General features: G+C 40.2%; 1 pseudogene; it reads right to left on the bottom strand.

The window, feature by feature from the left end:
* Window positions 1-6,175: 6,175 nt before the first annotated feature.
* On the bottom strand, window positions 6,176-6,857 carry LOC119245748 (3-oxoacyl-[acyl-carrier-protein] reductase-like; annotated as a pseudogene).
* Between the last annotated feature and the right edge of the window lie 995 nt (window positions 6,858-7,852).

Genomic DNA, 7,852 nt, shown 5'->3' with positions numbered 1-7,852 from the left:
ATAAACAAAGCTCAGAGACACAAAAAGATGTTTTACATTGAAATAAAATCAACTGAGAATATCTTCCATGTTAAGTTCCTAATTGGAGTAGAATATCTCAAAATCCCTTCTAGCTTTAACTTCATATGATTTTCCTGCAAATTGTGTAATAGTGGCTTTACAATTCAAGGTTTTCAGAAAGTGGAACTCACAGGCAGTTAATGACGGGGACGGTAATTGCACTCTATAGTTTTAGAGCAGTGGTTGGCAAACTGTAGCCTGTGGGCCAAATCCAACCTGCTTCTGGTGTTGTTTATAAATAAAGTTTTATTGGAACACATCCATGTCCAGTTGTTTATGCATTGTTGATGGTTGTCTGGAGGCCAGATATGACTGATAAAGCTGAAAATATTTGTATCTGGTTCTTTTTGGAAAAAAGCTTTTTCACCCCATGTAGAGCATGTTGCTATGGTGGACTAAACGCCAGTAGTGACAGACTCTGCCGTGAGGCATATTAAGATTCTGTAGGGATTTATTTATTTTTTTTTGGTAGGGGGTTGTTTACAAGAAAACCCAGCTGGAATCCAACTCTGGCAAAAGTTTGATCAGAAAGTCATCTCAGGACTTATATTGGTGGATGATAAAGTTGCTTCATGCTAGGTGAGATGCAGATGAGAATTAACTTGCTACAGTTGTTAGGTAGGGTTCAATTCTAGAATTTTCTACTTACTACTTCTGTGGCCTTATTAGGTATGGAAAACAATTTTTGCCTCCTTGTCTTAATTATCATATATGACTGATGACAGTATGTACATACCTCCTGGAGCTGTATGAATTGAAATGAATTAATACATGCAGAGGACTTAGAAAAGAGCCCGTACTCAAAGAACATTAGCCATCATTAGGTAGCTAACTCAGAGGAAGCAAAGCACTGCAGGAAAATACGTTCCCCTGAAGTTACTCTAGATTAATTTAGAGACTGAACTAAAGCAGCCTCTGCCAAGGCTCCATTTATTTTTCTTGTCATGTGGAATCCTATGGTGACATCACACAAGAAAAAATTTATATGAGAGAAAATTAATTATGTTTGGCAAAGACTCTATTTGTTTATTATTAAAACATGTCCTGATGATGCTCTAGCTGCCACAGCCAGAGGGAAGTAATATAAAACCCAAAACAAATCAGCATATTTGAATGTTATTTTCTGAACACAATGTATTAGGGAACGTATGTTGTTTGACAGATACCAAGTCTTTGGGACTCCAGGAGAGACATCCATCATCCTGCAGAACAAAATGAAACTACAAAAGGGGGGGGACACTGCCAGTTACTCCATCACCAGTGTTAGTTACTACTTTGGCTTAAAGGAAAGAGCAGTTGCTGTTAGTGCCCCACCCACATCTGCTCAGCACGGATATAGGTGTATGACAGCTTGACATTCCCACCAACAGCACCTATGATCTCTCAGGCATCACTCTGATCACCAAATTCCTTCTGTTTGGGCATATACAGCAGGCCAGACACACCAAAGAATTGGCACCTTATGGCTGGAGCGTCAACCAATATCCACTGGGAATAGGTGGACATATACCCCAGCTCTCTTGCCCTTCAGATGTATTATTTCTGAGATGAATCTTTTATACTGGTTCCCAGAGAGCCCCATGATTAAGATCCAGCTTTCTAAAGTAGTAACTTGCTATGGGAACAACCTACATGCCCAACAATAGAGGAGCAGATAAAGAAGATATGGTACATACACACTGTGGAATACTACTCAGGTATAAAAAGGAAATCTTGCATTAGCGACAACATGGGTGGGAGAGCAGGGGATGATGCTAAGCAAAATAAGCGAGGAGGAGAGAGACAAATTCCAGATGACTCCACTCATATGTGGAATATAAAGGAACAAAGCAAAGAAAGAGACACAGACAGACTAAAATAAATCCTTGGCTTCTGACTGCAGCACTGAGGCTACCAGAAGGTAGGATAGGGGTGAAAAGTAAAGGGGGAAGGGGCCCGAATGAACTAAGGTAGAAGATTGTTGGGAATTTGATGGTGGGTGGTAACATACATTTGACAAAGTATGAAGCTCTACCGCTAAAACATATGCCGTCTTGCAAACCAACATTACCTCAATTAAAAATAATTTTAAAAAGAATCACTGAGTCGGGGCACCAACCTAAATGCCTAATGACAGGAAACTGGGAAAAGAAACTGTGGAATAGATACTCCATGGAATACTACGCCGTTATCAAAAAAGATGAAGTGGTGTCTTTTAGGGCAACACGCATGGACTCCGAGGTGATTCTGAGTAAGTGAAATAAATCAGAAAGTGAGCGATACCAGATGGCCACACTCTTGTGTGGAATATAAATAACCAAAGAACACAAACTGGCAAAGCACAGTAAAAGTAACTCTGTGGAAATGACACTAGTTACCAGCGGGAGCCGGGGTTGGCGGGGATAGGCCACTGGCATTGGAGGTTTGCTGGAGAGTGAGTGAAGCCTGTGCACATATGGAGGTGTGAAGTGGTACCCTCCAAATTATATAACTAAGTAAATGGCATTTCCCCCCAGATTCATAAAATTTGAGGAAAGGCAGAAAACCAAAATCAAAATACAAATGCTTGTGTCGAAAAAGAAAGAAAAATAAAGTAGTGTGCTTCACCATAATCCCTTTCTTGGCTTACTTTCCTGTCCCATTCCACTTCCCTCTCCTCTCCATATGTCCCCCAGACTAAAGAAACACATGACTTATATTTGAACCCTTGTCTCCCAGTTACCTTCAAAAGAAGCCAATGTGAAGAGATGGTGAGAGTTTATAGCGCACCTTAAAGTTCTGGACAACTTTTAACTCTACCTTATTGTGCATTTCCCTCCTTCGTCAGCATAGAATTGAATGGGTTAACTCTAATAATCAGCCATTTTAGCTATTAAAAAGTTGATTTCTACACCATAATCAATTGAATCAAATCTCACGGGCAGGATAAAAGGAAAGGAAGGCTCAGTGGGGTAGATAGACAGTTTAAGTTCACTCAGGTAAAGACTTACGTTCCTAAGTTCAGAAGGCGAATCATAAACCCGTTGAGGCATGCCTACAAATACAGTCACCCCAGCACCCAGACCTACTTACTTTCCATAAAATGTACCCAAACTATCTACACCGGCTATTATCAGCTTGTTTGAGTTTGTAGAAACAAACCAGAACCCACCTCATATTACTAGCTGGGTATCGAGGGGGTATCGAGGGTATCGAGAGGCTTTCTTCATTCTCAGTCTACTGGAAACAATGGTTCGCAGCTGGGCTTCAGAGGATCAGTAAGCTCTCTGGACTTGCTTCCAAAATGGAACCATGTACATTTTTCTGAAGAAAGTTTCGTCAGCTTGAACTAGTTTCTCAATGTCTTCGACTAACCCCAAATACACGGGGGAGGGCAACCACATGAAACGTAGCAGAATTGATTAGCAAGCATTGTGAGAAGTACCAAGAAATCCTGGATGATATTAAAGCATGGTTCTTGTCATGGCAGAATTATGGCTATCAGACTCTCGTTCCTTCGTAAACAACTATTAAACTGGCCACCACACCTGCTCTGAGGCAATAGCATCTGTTTTGAGACAGCACGCAACAGGCTTCTGATGTCTGGGAGAAGGAAATATCTGGGGTAAGCTCCAGATTTGCTCCACCCTCTGCTTGAGTCAACCTTCCGAATGACAGCACAAGGAAGGAACCCTAACAGAGAGTAGCGGTGTTGCGGGATTTCTGGCAGATTCCAGGCTTGTCAAGTTTGCTGGCATTTATTGGAGAGTTACCTAAGTAGAACAGGAGTTGCAGAAAATTCACACAGGTGACCCCTAAGTCTTTGGTCAAATACGAAGAGGAGACAGTGTTGTGAGCAGAGAACAGCTGCCAGGAATGTGGGAGATGAAAGAGACACAGGAGGTCCCAATGGCCAAATGAAGAGATGTCACTCAGAACCCCTTGATCACTGGACTGGAACACCAGAAAGTGCATACCTTGGGATAAGCTATTCTGATCGTAGGGAAGGGGTGCTATAGACCCACCCTAAGCAAGTCTAAAACTAATTCTCAACAGGTTCAAGCTAATCCACCCGAAATTAGCTGCCAGCCAAAATAAAATCCAACACTCTCTCTAGAAAGGCAGCCAGACCCAGGCTTGAAAAAACACAGCATTCATGGTACCAAGTCATCCATCTTGAAAAGTTACAATATGTGTGACTGAACAGAGATATGTGAAACATAATCAGGAGACTAATCTAGAGATCACACAGATGTTGGCATTAGCAGGCACGGGTTACAAAACAGCTATTCCAAATATAAACGTTAAAGGAGAAATGGACGTAGGGTGAGAATGTGTGGGGAATGTCACCAGAAAAAGATCAAACTAGAAGAAAGAATTAAATAGCAACTGTAGAATTAAAATGCACTGAAAAATGCACATGAAAAATGCACTGAATGGGTTTCACAGCCGACCGGACACCGCAGAAGAAAATTACTGATGCTCTTGAAAACAGGTCAATAGAACTATTGACACTGGAATGCCAAGAGCAAAACAGCAAAAAACCTGCACTTGTTGCTCAGGTACTGACCTGTGTGTTAACACCGGGGGATGGCAACACCCATTCTTCTTTATTTTTAGATGTGACTTTTTCACTTTTTCTTTCTTTATTTTACCATTTACTATTTAATTACCTTGCATTTTAGTATTTAATTTAGTGTAAAATTTAGTATTTAATTATCTTGCATTTTTTTCCTACTCATACCTTTGCACTCACTTTCAATATAAAATTAAATCTGTATAAAATAATGAAAAGATTACTTTTCAAAATGCAGCGAATATTTCAAAGTCTTTAAAATCATAAATAATGAAAGTCAACATGAATCCAGTGACATTTAAAATATCACACTATCCCTCACAAAAGAGTTCAATGCAAAATAGATGTTTTGTGATATTTTACATTCAGTTTGTGTCTTTGTCTCTATTCTCAGGCAAATATTTTCTTTTAAGACTAATGCTCTAACAGTTCCTTGTAAAGATATTTAATTCATTGTTACTGAATATGTATCATTTGTGATTTTTCATGAATACTTAATTATCTTTCATAAGTTTTATGGTTATTATTACTTTCATTAACACAAAGAATCTTAATTTTTAAAATGCCATCATTTTTTATTGTTTTTAAATAGCTTGCTATCATGAATGCTATGTGGATTAAAAAAAACAACACTTTTGGGCCTCCCCTGGTGGCGCAGTGGTTGAGCGCTGGGCTGCGAGGCTGCCGCAGCCTCTGCAGCACCGGTTGCATCCCCGGCCACCAGCGAGGGTCCCACATGGTGCGCAGACCCCTCCTGCCGCCCGCTGCTCCCCTCAGCGCAGACCCCTCCTGCCGCCCGCTGCTCCCCTCAGCAGTGTACTTCGGTCCTTCTGCCTGTTCTGCTCCCCGCTCTGGCTCTGGTGAATCTTCTCACCCTCCTGCGCTTCTGACTGTACCCAGTGCTTGTATAAATAAATCTTAAAAAAAACCCAAAACAACACTTCAACATCCTAAATTGATGAGATTTATGCAATTCATGATTGTAGCAGATAATAAAATTTTAAGATAAGGGCTAATCCTCATCATCTTTCGAGAATTTCCATAAAATGGATCATATTTGCATTTGTAGATTATTTTGTCTAGTTCCTCAACCAGGAGTAGTTAATGCTGCTCAAAGAAACCAAACTCTAAATTCATGTCTGTATTTAACTGTTTTATAAAAATTCGGTGTCCAAGGCATAAGAGGAATACAATGTTTAACTTTGGGAGGGTTGCTAAATGCCTGGTAGAACTCTCATTCTGGCAATGGTTCACAAGCTTACCTTCTAGAGAACTCAGTCTGATGCAAAGAGATAACTCATGACAATTATACTAAATTAGTATTTTGACTTTTGAGACAAACCCCATAAATTAAAATAATACTTGTTTAGATCACTTACAAAAAGTCTCTATATTAAAATTGCTACAGCCTATAAGGTACATACCTTCTAGAAAACCCAACTGGTCACATACTGTTCTTCTTTCAGTCATAGACACAAAAAGATGGGAGTTAACACTTGCAGCATCAACAGATTTGATTAGTAAATGTCATCCATTATTAATCAATAGCCAGACAAAGCATGTCCTTGACTGTAATCACCATTATAACAAATAATCTATAAATGATATAACAAGTTGTAACCCTCCATCCACTACTAGAACATTCCCTGTAATATATGGTGATTCTAAAAGAAATACAACCACATCAATAGGTTCTCAAAACCACTCAAGGGAAATGATATTCTTTAGATGTGCTTTCAAGTCTTTTGTCATATCCGCATGAACAAAACTTGTTGCACCTACTTTCACTCTTATCTTCTCTCTTGCCACTTCTTTAACAAGAAGCTACATGAATCCAACTAACCTTCCCTTACTGGCACTCTACAAACAATGGCCAGGATTTGCCTTTGAAACCAACAATACTTCCAACATAACAAAAGACCCTCCTGGTTGTTGAGTGGTAGGTCTGCAGCAGTTTTACGTGTCAGCAAGGAAACCAAGAGGTTGGGAAGAAGTGGAATATCCTATCTTCAGCTTTTGTTCTTACTAAAAGGCTATCCCTATGAATTTAACTGCAATGACAGGACCTATTTTCACCCCTCTCTCTCTCTTCAAATGCATTTTGAGTATCACAGCTAAATAAATGTCACATGGTCACTGAGAGTGACTTTGGCCATTCGCAGATTTCTGGAGAGGGTAAGTTGGAAGCCTTTCTGGGCCATTCACTGGGCTATGGCTCTGCCAGTGCCCCTGGGCCTCCCCAGACAGCACAGACTTTGCCCATCTTGGATCTGGGAGTCACAAACTCAGAGGTTAGAGGGCTAGGAGAGGAAGCCTCTTTCCAGATAAAAATCCTATAAAGAGCTCTTATAACTAAAAAAAAAAAAAAAGAAGAAAAAAGACAGTGAAGTAAAGATGTACTGAAGATTTAAACAGGCGATTTGCAAAAATAAGTTGGAGTTGTTGATCAACAAGCACATGAAATCTCAATCAACACTTTCATTATCAGGAAAACCTAGATTACATCTATGTTGAGATACCACCACACACTCATTAGAATCTGAAGAGGGGGTTAAGCATTTGGAACTTGCATACAGTTTCTGTGGGAACGCAAAATGATAGGGAGACTTTACAAAAGAGTTTGGCAGTTTCTTATAGAGTTAAAGGTCTACCTACCCTATGACCCAGCAATCCTGCCCGCAGGCATCTATGCAAAAGAACTGAGGATGAGTCCACAAAATGACTTGTTCTAGAATGCTCAGAGCAGTGGCCTTCACCAAAGCCCTCAACTGGAAATAACCAAATGCCCATCAACAAGACAATGGACTGGAACATCGTGCTGTATTTGAATGGCAGACTCCTGATCTGGTATAAAAAGGAAGCGATCATGGATTCTCACGACATGGAGACACAGCCTCATGCTGAGTGACAGCGCACATGCCAGAGAGAGCACACTGCAGTGTGCCACTCATGTCGTGAAGTTCCAGCAAAGAGCTCAATGGTCTATGACAATATTACAATAGACATTGCTTCTGTTGGCCGGGGCTGAGTGACTGCAAGGGGCACAGGGAATATTCTCGGCTTGTGCTAATGTTTTGTACCATGACAGGTGTTTGGGTTACATGCTGTATGCATCTATTGATACTGACCAAACTAGAGTCCTAAAATCTGTATATTCCATGGTATGTAAATTACACCTCAATTTAAAAATAAGAAAAAATGAAAGCTAAGCACACTTACAGTTTAGCTGCATGCTTTCCCTTCAGACAGTGTTTCTCT

The sequence above is a fragment of the Talpa occidentalis genome, unplaced genomic scaffold, assembly GCF_014898055.3.
Source record: "Talpa occidentalis isolate TD23 unplaced genomic scaffold, MPIMG_talOcc4v2.1 talOcc4.15, whole genome shotgun sequence".
Lineage (NCBI taxonomy): Eukaryota > Metazoa > Chordata > Mammalia > Eulipotyphla > Talpidae > Talpa > Talpa occidentalis.
The sequence above is the reverse complement of the archived record's forward strand: the minus strand, read 5'-3'. Positions and strand labels throughout refer to the sequence as shown.